Source organism: Acanthochromis polyacanthus, chromosome 10 (genome assembly GCF_021347895.1).
Source record: "Acanthochromis polyacanthus isolate Apoly-LR-REF ecotype Palm Island chromosome 10, KAUST_Apoly_ChrSc, whole genome shotgun sequence".
Taxonomy (NCBI): Eukaryota; Metazoa; Chordata; class Actinopteri; family Pomacentridae; genus Acanthochromis; species Acanthochromis polyacanthus.
The window spans coordinates 31,514,186-31,528,408 of record NC_067122.1 but is presented as its reverse complement, the minus strand read 5'-3'; the positions used below and the strand labels follow the sequence as shown (position 1 = coordinate 31,528,408).

Genomic DNA, 14,223 nt, shown 5'->3' with positions numbered 1-14,223 from the left:
CAGCAGGGTGACTACTTGTCTCCCTTTAAATAGGCAGACTGACTGATTATGAGTTTGGAAACACCTGTGATGTCAATTAAATGACACACCTGAGTTAATCATGTCACTCTGGTCAAATAGTTTTCAATCTTTTATAGAGGTACCATCATTTTTGTCCAGGCCTGTTTCATTAGTTTGTTTTTTTAAATAATTATGTTAATCAACAATTCAAAAGTAATGGCTGATTTTGATTATTTAATTTTCAATAAATTTTTATTTATTGTTACTTTTGTGAGTTTCAAGTGATTTCAGTGAGAATTGTGGGTTTTTCCTTCTTTAACTGAGGGGTACCAACAATTTTGTCCACGTGTGTATGTGACGATCAGCGTTGGTTGGTCTGTCTGTCAGCATCGTTACTCTAAAACAGACTAACAGATTTTGATGGAAAGGTCAGAAATGAAAAAAGAACCAGGTGATCAGATTCTGGCGGTGATGCAGCCTACCCAGATAGCAAACTATGGGTGAATCAATGTTGAATCTATGTTGAGACCTAACGTAGAAATTATACAGAAAGCGCAAGGTTGATAAAATGTTGAGTCAACGTTTGCTTTTCAACCATAAATCACACTTTACCCAGATAGCAAAAGATGTTAAATCAATGTTGAATTAGGGTTAAGAAGGTTGAATTGTGGTTACGGTTGAAGACTGATGGTTGGATCAACGTTGATTCAACAACATTTTGTCAACATTGAAGTTTGTGTTTCAAAGATACCACTGAATCTACGTTGTATTTTGGTTTAATTAAAATGTTTGACAAGTCAGTGTTTAATTACTGTTGAATCTATGTTTGCAAACATGTAATCTATGTAAGCAAATGTTGACTCAACATTTTATCAACCTTGCGCTTTCTGTATAATTTCGACGTTAGGTCTCAACATAGATTCAACATTGATTCACCCATAGTTTGCTATCTGGGATACTTTACTGTGTACATGTTTTACACCACAGTGGCCATGACTTTTGCTCACAACACAATAACTCAGAGCTGCCAAGTTGTGACCAGACCTCAGAGTGAGATTTGGTTTGTGCAGGATGCTGATGGGGGTCTGGGGGTCCTCCCCCAGAAAATTTTGAAAATTACTGATCCTATTTCCTGCGTTCTGGTATATTTTATGAGCATTTTGTTAAAATTTTATTATAGAGGGATAATAAAAACAACAACAACATTGAGCTAAAAAAACTGCAAGGGCAGGCAGTATTGAAAATGGTTCTTCATGTAAAATATGGATGAAAGTTCTGTGGCTGGATGAGCACAACACATTTCAGTATTTTTCATAAATATCTGCAGAACTGAAATAACTCCAGCAACAACTTGTAACGTTTGTCTTGGAGGATTCTAACGCACAACAGCTTCAGTTTGACCACATCAGCAACTAAACAATAAAAAGTGCTTAAGCAAAAGCAAAACATCTTTATAACTTAAATTATCTATTCACTGAACAGAATTACAATCACACACTAAACTCATTCTCACAGGAGCAGGATGACATGAACTAAAATCAGGACTAAACCAGGTCTGACTGGATATCACAGGAGCAGGGTATCATGGACTAAACGCAGGACTAAATGAACGAATAACTTATTAACGAGGCCCAAAAATAAAGACTGTCAACTCAGAATAAATGGCACAATTGTAAACTGGAACAGGAAAAGAACAGGGAAAAATGAATTTTTGTGAGCCATGTTGTACTCCCTGGTGGCTTTTTTTGAAGCCTTGATGATCTCTGGTTCCCATTTATTGCATGGCTCCAAACCAGCCATTTTAATGTTCATAATAGAGGAGAGTGTTCCCTCTAGAGCCACAGTGCTCCTGGTCTTAGTCTTCTTCAGTCCAACCAGTGAAAACAGAGTCATATTAGGTCCAAAACTAGCAAAATTATTCATTTATTTATGTCGTATATTAGGCTTATATCTCTCTCTTGGCTATCTCCACTTTCCAATCATTACTCTAATAAATAAAAGTTCAAGTTAAATAAGTCTTATATGGTGCACCTGGACTGAAATGTTTCATATTTATATTCATATCAAGTTCCACAAAAATCCAAGACTGTCTGCATCACAAATGACTCTCTCCTGTAAAATCCTTCAGACTCACCTTTCCAGTAGAGCTTTCTCCCCTCTCACACTCTCTGCTCCTCTGCCCTGACTCCTGCAGGTCAATAGGGGTGGTGGAGTGATTATTATTATTATTATTATTATTATCATCATTATTCACATAATCATACGTGAATGAGCTCAGCTCCTGTTTCACTGTGTGTGTCTGATGCTGGAGCTGATGCTCCAGAAGGAAGTCACCCCAAAGATAGTATATGGTAAAAAAAAAAAAAAAAAAAGTGCACACCCAACTCCATGAACAATATAATTCCTGCTACATATTTAGGTCACGTGATCCCGTATCCGTACTTAACGTATACATGCATATCACACGCCTGTACTCGGGGCAAATACATTTTCTCTGTATTTTGCATTTTTTTTCACAGCTAGAACACTCCCAGTCCATCAGTCTGCTGTGTGCAGCACTTCATTTTTAACCTTCTTAGAATATGTTACTGACTCTGATTTAATAAAGTAGTTAGGGCATTTTGATCCTTATTGACTGCTGGATTTGTTGCTGATATTCACCAGCCTTAAATCAAAGGCATAGTCCGATGCCACAATAATTTGGGAAAGTTAGTAATACATACATCTGGTACCTTGGAAAAAGGTTGATGATAAATGAATCAGTATTATTTTCACTGGTAACATGTTCTCTTGTGGTCTACTGCTCACCGCTAGAGACGGCAGCACTATGCTACGTTTGCTAAGGAGTTCGGTGGTGTTAAATGCCTATTGGCACTAATGGTGTGCATGAAATATTGTTTTGCTTTTGAGAGCACAGCAGAAGAAGTTGTATTTGGAAGGATGTGGTGTTTCTGTCCAGTACAGGTGAGCTTGTATTTCTTTTCCTCTTAGTTTTGCAGCTGTCATCGGCCATAGGTTAGCATACATAAAGGTTGGTTGTTTATCTTGTTTGCAAATAGGTGGCTGTCTGCCTCCTATAATTAGGTTTAACTCCAGTTTCGAGGTCTTTGCACTGGTTTATAAAGCTCTGAATGGTTCAGGAGTCCAGTGTATCAGTGAGCTCCTTTCACCATCTGAACCATCCAGATCTGCTCTCTAACTCTAGAGTCACAACCAGAAATGGAGAAGCACTTTCAGGTTTTAAGCTTAACAAACCTACAGAAAAGTGCATGTCTGCTGAACCGCTCAGCTCCTTTAAATCAAGGTTAAAGAGCTGTTTATTTACTGTAGTCTTGGAGTAATGACTGGATTAATGCCAGCACTGAGCTGTAACCTTTAAAATCATTTTATTTTGATCTGTCTTTTTGAATTTTAATTTCTTTGTTTTTATTATCCTGTTTTATTTCTGTCATTTCAATGCTTTAAATGCCTCCCTTTTAAATCATTTATTTGCAGTTGTAAAGCACTTTGAAATGACTTGTGCTACTTAAATGAACTTGCCTTGCCTTAAGGTACCTTAATAAGCCTTATATTGTTTTTCTGTATTTTGTAGATTAGTATTTTTATTTCTCCATCACCCCACTGAGGCTGGTGTCTGCCTCCAGTCAGCTGTACTTTGCTGTGCTTTGAGCTTTCCCTAGCAGCTTTGTCAGGCTGTGTTCATGTCAGCTTTAGGGTGACTCTTTCCTGGGACCTCAGACCTCCTCTCTACTGGTAAGTAAAGCTCTGGTTCCACTCACCACAGCACTTTATGTCTGACCACTCGTTGTGTGAATGTATTTCACGCTGGTATAACTGATTTGTTAATAAAGTAAGATTAACGTTTTATGGATCCACATCTCTTGGTTTGTTGAATAACAATCCTGCATGCCTCCCCATGTTACCGGTGAAGGTTGGAGGTAAAACAGCTGAAATAAATGAAATTTCCAGGGTGAGTTAGTGAAAAGGATCATATCTATCTTACCCAGCACACCACGGAAGAATTCACATTAAGAAACCCTGACTAATTCTTTTTTCACTCTTTGAACCACTTCTCATGGTGTAAACAGATTTTGTTTGCTCTTCTTGAGCTCTGATGTTGGTTTCAAATCAAACTGAGCTTTATTGTCTTTATCTGTACATACAACAGCAGCACAGACCACAAGAGAGTGTTTCTCCAGGATCCAATTTAAAGCAATTAAACAAACTTTACAGCAGAGAAAAGACATAGAAAAATATGAACTAAGAACGCTCACACTGATGCAATCATCCCACACACACATGTTTGTTTTTCTATACCGGTGGGGACTTACCATTGACTCCCATTCATATCTAACTCCTAACCCTAACCCTAACCTTAACCATCACCAAATCAATGCCTAACCCTAAACAAACGTTTTTGCACTTTTACATTTTTTATTAACAACAATATGGCCAAGAAAACGGTGTTGCCACCCATGGGGACCTCATTTTAGGTCCCCACCGTAAGACAAGTCCCCACCTTTATAGCAAATAGTCAGGTCAAAGTCCCCACCGGTATAGCAGAAACAAGTACACACACACACACACACACACATCCCTAAAACCTGTCAGCTGAAGTGTTATGAAGTGTGATGTAAAGTGCACAGCAGTGAAGGTGACCTTTTGGAGCGATAAATGGTTTAAATCATGAAACTAAAAATACTAAAATCAGGATAAGGTGCAGAAGAGTGTGCACGTCTGGAGCTGATGGAATGGATTGAATTTATTTATTTGATGGGGATGATGCAGTTTAACATGGTTCCATCACTAAGCATGAATCTGATGTGCTGCACAGAGAGTTTATAGCAAATGCTCATTTCCAACTCTTGTCCCTTGAAGCTGTTGATCAGTCCGGTGTTTCTGACTCAGTGCTCCGGAAACGTTTTCCTGATGGCAGCAGTTCAAAGAGTTCATGGAGAGGGTTGAGGAGTGCTGATGATGCTCAGAGTGCTGCTCAGGGGCTGGAAACTCCGATGACCCTCTCAGCTCCCCTGACTGTCCTCTGCAGGGCTTTTCTGTCTGACGTACTACTTCTGGAGCACCATGCTGTTTGTTTAAGAGACCGTTTATTTTTGTTCATCTGAATGCTGACGGATGCCTGATCAGTGGTGGACTGTGTGCTCCTCAGCCCTAGACTTGTGGACACGGTGTGGATGAAAATGCACATACAGTCTTTGTTTCAGTGATGTTTTATGAGCACCATGAACCATTGTGTTGCTCACTTCTCCTCCAGCAGACTGCCACACATCCATCCTGTCCTCTCTATGTTCTCTGCTTCACGCTCCACTCTGTCACTCGTCTCTCCATCCGTCTCCTCCCTCTCTGTAGACTGGAGGAGCAGCCCGATCTCACGAGGATTCGTGAAACTGTCACGTAATTTTTTGTTTCGGTTTCGTGTGCACCAACACGATTTCGTCATGTTTTTCGTGCCGCTCACCACGAAATGCGCACCAATGTATTTTAAACGGCGGACTTTTCGTGCCACTCAGAACGTATTTCAAACGAATGGGTATATTATATTTTTTAAGTAAAACCGTGGCGAATCCAACGCTATATTTGGCATGACATCGTCACTAACCATAACCTAATCATAATCTAACCATAACCTAACCATAACCCGGTGGTACACTTACCAATTTGCATAGGAATTTCAAGAATGTCCGACGGCCGCAAACGCGAACACACAAGCAGTATACACCGATGGACAGCTTAGATCGTCATGAATCCGCCGGTATAAACCACTTTCAGATGTGATTACCACAGCGGGTTTCGTTGTGAGCAACACGAAAAACATTTCGTGGTGAGCGGCACGAAAAACATGACGAAATCGTGTTGGTGCGCACGAAACCGAAACAAAAATTTATGTGACAGTTTCACGAATCCCCGTGAGACCGGGTTGGGAGGAGATGTAGGAGTGCCATGATTCAGCTCTGTGCTAAGATGATTATTCATCATTACTACTGACGCTGTCATCATGGCAGCTGTCATCAGGACCGGAGTGGCAGCTTCAGTCAAACTTCCTTAAAGAGCTGCTGTCTGAGCAGAGCGGTACGAAGCATCTCTGACACAGACTCACATTATTACTGACAGTCTGCAGGGGCTGAAACAATTAAAAACACATGATGATTGCAATCACAATAAAGTTTGGACCTTAAGTAATGAAGGAATAAGAAACACAGTCATGTAAATGAGTAGATAACATTCTGCTACAACCAATTAACTAAAACACGTGAAACTGTTGTGTTGTTGTTTTGTTGTTGTTTTGTTGTTGTTTTGTTGTTGTTTTGTAGCTCTGTTTAGGGAATGGGTCCAAGGCAAGAAGATTTTATTTGCATTGCACAGTTCTCATAATGCAGCTTAACACACACTTGAAGAAAAAAATCATTTAACCTCAATTATTTTATGTAAACACAATATGAAATAAAAACAATAAACATAATACAGTGAGATAAGAACATGTGCAGTACCACTTAAACACCATGATTAAATATTATAAACTTAATATTAAATTCCTAATTTTTGTTTAAATACAATTCTACAATTTCTTCTTTTTTTGCCTTTTCTTTTCTATTGTGATAGTCGCAGTGAAGACTGACAGGAAACAGGGGAGAAGAGTAGGGGGAAGACATGCAGCAAAGGGCCATGGGCAGGAATCGAACCTGGGCCGCTGCGTCAGAGACCAGCCTCTGTACATGGGTCGAGCATAGACTGTATATAAAGATGGACGTAGCATCTGGCTCCAGAATTGAAGCTCACCCGGAAGTGTCAAAAACTTGCAATATCACGCCGTCCACTAGGGTTGGCTCCAAAAAGCTTTTGCTCCATAGACCCCAATTCATTTTTGGAAAAAATAAAATTTGATAGACTGATGTTCTACAGCTCAGGATTTTTTTCCCGTTAGTTTTCATGGTCAAAATGAGAGATCAGGTGGCCGATCTTAAAATAAATCAATACTGAATTTTAAATAAATCGTTAAAGTTGGCGGAGCCAGGGGGCGTGGCTATACTTGATAGACAGCAACAGAAGCCTCTGCGGTAAAATGTGGGCGGGATAAAAGAGTCCTCAGCCAATCCTGCTCCTAGTTGCTCTCTGGTCCAGTCTGTTTGATGACGCTTTTTAAGTCACTGGCTCCAAAAAACCAAAACGGCGACCAGGAAGTAGCAAAATCCGGGCTTCATTTTCTCGGCGTTGAAACCAACGGGTGACATCACGGTTAGTTCACGCCTGGGGTCGCCTGCTTAACCCAATGAGCTATACGGACGCCCCACAATTCTACAATTTCATTTATCAGACGCTTTTGTCCAAAGCGACATTCAACACAAGCAAGAATTCAGACATAAGGAAAAACCTGTAGTAAGTGCAAAAAGTGCTTCAAGTGCGATTGGTCAAAGGTGTTGCCATCAAGTTGCAGAAGAATTGCCACCACCACCCCCCCTTTTAAATAAGTGCTGGGTTTTGGACCACCTGGCTTATTCTACCCCTAAGGTGGAGTCAGATTAAGTGCCTAGGTGTTCTCTGAACAACTGAGTCTTCAATTGTCTCTTACAAGTAGAAAGGGACTCAGCAGAACGCACAGAGTTTGGTAGTTTGTTCCACCATTTGGGAACAACAGAGGAAAAGAGTCTGGCTAGAGATTTGGAGCCCTGCTGGGCTGAAAGCACCAGGCGTCTCTCACATGCAGAGCGAAGTGGGCGTGAAGGGGAGTAGACCTGGATCAGGGAATCCAGGTAGGCTGGGGCCGTTCTTGTAAATGTTTTGTAAGCCAGGAGGAGAGTTTTGAATTTGATTCTGGCTGCAACTGGAAGCCAGTGAAGGGAGATAAATAATACAGTATTTGACCTTATTTAAAATTAAAAACGGTTCCTATAGTAAAGGTCAGGGTTTCATTATTGAGATTAAAATCTGATCATCCAATACTTTCTATTTCCACCTCTATTGCTGATGACAGACTAGATCATCTTCAGAAACCACACATTTCTGCTGAGATGTTGCACCATTTTTAACATGCTAGTCTTTACTGAGGGGTTGTGCTGCTCTGTCTGTCTCTTAAATGTTCTCCAAAGGAGTTCGACTTGATTCAAGTCAAGTGACACATTTGGTTGCTTGCTTGCTTTGGATGGTTGTCAGGCTGGAGTATTCCTCCTCTGCCAAGTCTCTGCAAACTGGGGCATCTTGTCTTACATGGTCAGGATACTCGATGGTACGTCACTTCACCAGGGTCTTCAGCAATAAGTGGATTTTCTTCAGACTGCTCAGGACGAGACACAGCTGAACCCTTTTGAACAGGGTTGAACTTGCAGGAGAGCTCTGGTAGTTGAATCTAAAGGCATTCATTCTGCCACCTGTAGATGTAATTTGACCAGCACACGTTGCACTCAGGAAGCTCCATAGCATCACACTCCCACCTCTATGCTTTACTGTCAGCACCGGCTTTCAAAAGCATTACAGCAGGTCTGTACATCTGCAGCAGAAGCTGCTTGTATACCTGCCTCAAGCACACAGCTGGTACAAACACAACAGTCTGATTTGCATCTGCATGAGAAAACACCATAAAACATGCCTGAAGATACAACAGAGCAGTAGGTAAATAAGATAAGATAGACTTTATTAATCTCACAAAGGAGAAATTTAACATTACAGGGCTCTTAGAAACAAAAACAAAAACAAAAAACAGGAGTGCAAAAGTCAAGAAAGGGCAAGAACAAGATAATAAATATGCCCAATGTCAGGAAGAAGCAGACAGGACAAATGCACTTAATGACCTCTTCTCCTGATATCAATTTAAAGGTGCTCAAAGCATCGCACTGGTCTGGTTCTTAGCAGCAGTGGGTCTATAAACAGGTTTTAGGACTTCTTTATTCAGCAGACACAAAGACGTTTAGTTTCATAACAGGTTGGATTCAGCATGAAAATGATTTATTCATGTCCAAACACTACATAACAGAACTTCCACATGCAACATTCTGCTCTTAATGAGACTGATTATAGTGCTTATCCACTCAGTCAACACACATGGGGGTGCAAACTGAAAGACCATTTTGAAGATACCTTGACTTGGTCACCTCCTTTTCATTTTAATGAAGCCCCATGGTGGTTCAAGCAGGCACCACTTATTGCTTGTCACAAACCCCTTTACTGTCTAATCATTCATGACTTCAGTCCATCCCACCCTGTTAATGCACTTTATCACTGAGGCGGTGTTCATCCCTTCTGCCTGCTCTGTGCTCACACAGCAGCCTCTGCAGATCAGCATCAATCATCTCCCCTACTCCCTAGACTCATCCTTTAAGAACAAAGACAGCAGCATTCAAGCTGCGTTATTTGTTCAGACTTGATAACCTGTGTGAACAAGGCATGATCCCAGTGTTTGGCCATTTGCCCCTCTGAGAAATGGTTCAGAAGATGCTCCTCACCCTCAGAGACATTACTAGACAGTCTACTTTTGATAGTTGTTGGTTGAGTGAAGGTTGGATGGAGGTGCTTTTCTATCCATCAGAGAGCAGAGCTTGATGTCATCAACTTTTGTTTTAAAATGTTCCTGAATCCTCAAACCTTCTGATTATGTCCATAATTACATGACACATGGCAGACATCTGTCATGGTTCCACTCCAGCTCCTGTCCCTTTTTTCTCCTCTGTTTCCTCCTCTCCCTCTCTCTCGCTCCCCCTCTGGCTGCTGGCTGATTACTTATAGGCTTCAGCTGCAGTTAATCAGCCAACTCCACTCACCTGCTCCCCTCCTCTGCCATATAAGCCCTCTGCTTCCCTCAGTTGTTGCTGGAGCATTGTTTGGACAGACCCACATGCTGTTCCCCCACAATCCTTTCTGGACTGCGTCAGCTCTGGACTCCCCCCCCCCCCCCTCCTGGACTCTATTGTACTTTTGTTGTTTGTGGACTCCTCTCAGTTTGCCTGCTCTCTTAGGAGACAACTCCCCAGAGTGTGAGTGCCTCTCAGTCGACCTGTAGTAACAAGCGGTTTTGGTTTTCAGAGAGTTGTATTGTTTGGCCTTGCCTCTGGTCCTGTTCTTAGATATCTGGTGGATTTGATTTTGGATTTTGGTTTAATAAGCCCCTTTTTGCCTTTAACACCTGCTGGCCTGTCTGTTGAGTCTGCGCTTGGGTTCTACCATCCCCATCCAATCATAACAACATCAAACTTTTGACCCTCACTGTATGTTTTAAGTTTAATCTTTTAGCAAAGTTTGAATTTGAGGATGTGTTCTATAGTAAAACATTATCAAACAGAAACCAAAACTACATGTTTAACTAGAATAAAACTTAAAATGACATCTGTAAATGGCACACCACGTGGAGTTCATGAAGACTGCATGCTAAAACAAAAAACTGTGTAGAATGATAACAAAGTGACTGGACATGCTGTACATATTGAACTTTATAATACTAGCCTGTGGAGCTACATGGGGTCACTACATTTTATAGCCTTATTAACTGTATTCCTCCTCTCAGCTCCTCTATATGCATTTGTGATTTTCTTTTTTACCTGGACTGAGTTGTCTTTGTGAGCGTATCCCCGTTAGTCATCGAGGACAAACACATGTGATCTTTACAGGGACGTGGGCAGTTTGCCATTTACTGAAAAGGGATTTCAATGTGTTGAAGCAGGCTTTTTGTGATCACATGATGGCCTGCAGTCTAATTTTCACTGTCTTTTAGCTCTTTCGTGATCTCCAACAAGTCCTGAGAAAGGGGCGTGGCTGTTCAGCTGCTAAATGCTCCACTGTGCTCATCAGCTGGTTTCTCTGTGCTCGGCTCACTGCTGAACAGGTAATTAGAGCTTTCCTACTGAGAACAGCTACCTTCCGCTACTACTAGAGACAAAGGTAAAGAGAGTGGAGGCTGCAGGCTACAAATCAAAGCAGAGCATTGTAGCATTATTCCACTTTTAATCACTCTGGTAAAACACCAGCATCTCTTGGTCAATTTGAAGGAAAGAGTTTGATCTTCCTGACACTGTTTCTTTTGAACTATATTTTCTTTAAGCTATTTTTTGTCTACGCTGCTTCACGCCAGGGCTGCACAGTGTAGTAGTGGTTAGCACTTTCACCTTGCAGCAAGAAGATCCCCGGTTGAAATCCCGGCCTGGGATCTTTCTGCATGGAGTTTGCATGTTCTCCCTGTGCATGCGTGGGTTTTCTCCGGGTACTCCGGCTTCCTCCCACAGTCCAAAAACATGCTGAGGTTAATTGGTTACTCTAAATTGTCCGTAGGTGTGAATGTGAGTGTGATTGTGTGTCTGTATATGTAGCCCTGTGACAGACTGGTGACCTGTCCAGGGTGTCCCCTGCCTTCACCGGAGTCAGCTGGGATAGACTCCAGCACCCCCCATGACCCGAGTGAGGATAAAGTGGTGGATGGATGGATGCTTCATGCCACACTCTGACTGTATGGATGGTGGGCAGACAGGTGGGACCTGTTGTTTTCATTTTCTATTCTGAACACTGGCTTGAGCATCTGGGCGCATCAGCAGGGAATTCTGCCAGAGATTCCAGTGGCTAACCTGGACCTGCATTCATTGTTTTCCATCCACATCCTTGAGGACTAGTCTCACTCATCAAAACGATCTTTTTTAAGAAAAAGAAAATATTAATGACCTTTATCTTAATATATTGTGTTGGCACCAAAATGAAAGAGTAGGTATTGGTTTTTACTGAAAATCTGTGTCCCACAAAGATGATCTAAAACTGTCTGCAAATAAAATGTATTAAAACAAAAGCAGACACAGATTTTCTCTCCACTACATTTTGGCTTCTTATTTCTCAAGCTGCAGATTGTGCTTATTATTATTATTATTATTACTATTACTATACTATTTATTCACTGTGCTCGTTTTCATGAAGAAAGTTCTACCTCATTTAATTCATTAAGGCACTATGCAAGTCAAGCTGTGGCAGCAGAAAGCACTGTCCACGCAAACAGATGGTGCCTCGTAGCTTCTAGGTGTGAAGTGTGCGCACCCATGACATCTTTATAGGTGGAGGTCCTCTGCTACGATCTGTGGCTGTACACCACAGAAATCTCTGCAGCTTCTGTTTGACTCATTGCTGAAGATGTCCACATCTACTGATGGCAGCAAACACTCTGAGGTCTGAGCATCACTTTGCAAAGGGACACAAATTCACTGGAAATCACTCAGCTGATTGTCCAACGGCCTACACACACACACACACACACACACACACACACACACACACACACACACACACACACACACACACACACACACACATGTTTGTACTTCTATCTTAGTGAGGACATCCATAGGCGTAATGCATTTCCTAGAGCCTTACCCTAACCTTAACCATCACAACTGATCGCCTAACCCTAATCCTTACCCTAACCCTAACCAAACCTCAATTCATACCTGTTCTCTAAAAACAAGTCTTCACCCTCAAACATGGCTGTTTCAAAGTGAGGACCGGCCAAAATGTCCTCACTTTGTAAAAATGTCCTCACTTTGATAGTTAAATGCAGAAAATGGTTCTCACAATGTAGCAAGTACAAGAACACACACACACACACACACACACACACACTGAATTTTGTTGTGCTTGTTTGTGATTGTCTGGCTGCTCAAACGTCCCCAGATCTTAGCAAGAAAGACTACCAAGGCTAAAAAACAGAGAACAGAAAACCAAAAAGCACTTCCTGTAAGTAAAATAATGGAATCGATACAAAAAAGTCACTGGACAGTTTTGTCAGGAATTTCAGGAAACATTTTTGTCACTGAAAGGTTAAAAAAAAGGAGAGATGAAGGTAGAGTCCTCCCTGTATGGGAACATATTTTATTCTGTCAAAGTCATGGCATTCACCACAAACAAAACAGAAAGGTGACATTTATGCACCGTTTCCATTCTGAAGGTCCCTGTGCTGTCCCTGTGTGTGGTGTTATCTTTTAAATGGTACACATGAGTGAAGCAGCTTCAGTGAAGAGCTCTCCCTAACCGTGACTATAATGGATGCATTTATGTTCTGCTTTGGTCCTGTTGCATTTACTGGAGCTGTAACTGAGCACAGCTGTAAGTTTATTCTCCATCCATCACACAATGAGCTGTTGAGAGCCACAGTGAAATTACAGAGCTCTGGATAGTTATGATGCTGAAACGTGAGGATCAGATGTGTTTGTATGAGAGCTTTGTGTCATTAGATCTAAAGCTGTATGCTACAGGTGGCACCATTCCAACAGAGGAAGTGGAAGACGTGTGAGGAACTGTCCTGCTTCCAGCCAGCTTTAAAGCCATTATGCTTTCAAAAACTTGGCACTCATGACTTTGATTCTCATATCAGAGACTGGAGGCCTTAACAGTGGCACCCATCTGCTGTAGAACAATTAAGATCAGCCGTCTGGGGAATAGAGCACATTTGTTCATGATGACACACACAGACTGACGTGGTGAAAGCAGCAGGGCCAGCATGAACACACCGTGTCTCAGTTCTCAGTAGCTGGTGTTCAACTCGGGTCAGCCCATGTATTGTACCATGTATGGACAACACTAACTCTGTCTTTGTCACATTAGAATGAAACTGTCAACAGAACATCAGTGCTTTCAATGTTTCACCTTGGTTTTGTTAAACACCCTCTCCAGGTTTTTTAACGTATTACCATGACCATACAGCATTTTTACGTGCTACAATCATGAGTGAAATGAGAATTTATTGCCATGTCTGATCATTTGCACATTGAAGCTGCAATTTTTCCAAGGAACTAATCCTAGCAAATCCCAGGGTGACACTCTGTGTCTCTTCAGAACCAGTTTTTGGTTTGGGCGTATACACTACCGTACAAAAGTTTGGGGTCACTTACAAATGTCCTTTATTTTAAAGAAAAGCATTTTTTTAATGAAGATAACATTAAATCCAGTGTAGACATAGTTAATGCGGTAAATGACTATTGTAGCTGTAAACGTCTGATTTTTAATGGAATATCTCCATAGGGGTACAGAGGAACATTTCCAGCAACCATCACTCCTGTGTTCTAATGCTACATTGTGTTAGCTAATGGTGCTGAAAGGCTCATTGACAAGGGCGTCAGTTTGTTTTTAAAAGTGGGGGGGATGGAGACCACAGCACTTTGAGAAAATGTTGAAGAACGGCGGCAAAATGCCACAAGTTGGGTTCGAATTCACAACCACCACACCAAAGGCTGAGGCTCAACCTATTGAACT

At 41.5% G+C, this 14,223-nt stretch overlaps 2 long non-coding RNA genes across 2 annotated transcripts in view; one reads left to right on the top strand and one right to left on the bottom strand.

Moving 5' to 3' along the window:
• Window positions 1-14,223, bottom strand: part of LOC127535694 (uncharacterized) — a 58,611-nt gene that overhangs the window by 1,197 nt on the left and 43,191 nt on the right. The window lies entirely within an intron of this gene.
• The window catches only part of LOC127535684 (uncharacterized), a 180,874-nt gene that overhangs the window by 137,676 nt on the left and 28,975 nt on the right, over window positions 1-14,223 (top strand). Inside the window, exon 2 of the long non-coding RNA XR_007944537.1 lies at window positions 660-796. This is a non-coding gene — a long non-coding RNA (uncharacterized LOC127535684). The remainder of the gene's footprint in view (window positions 1-659; window positions 797-14,223) is intronic.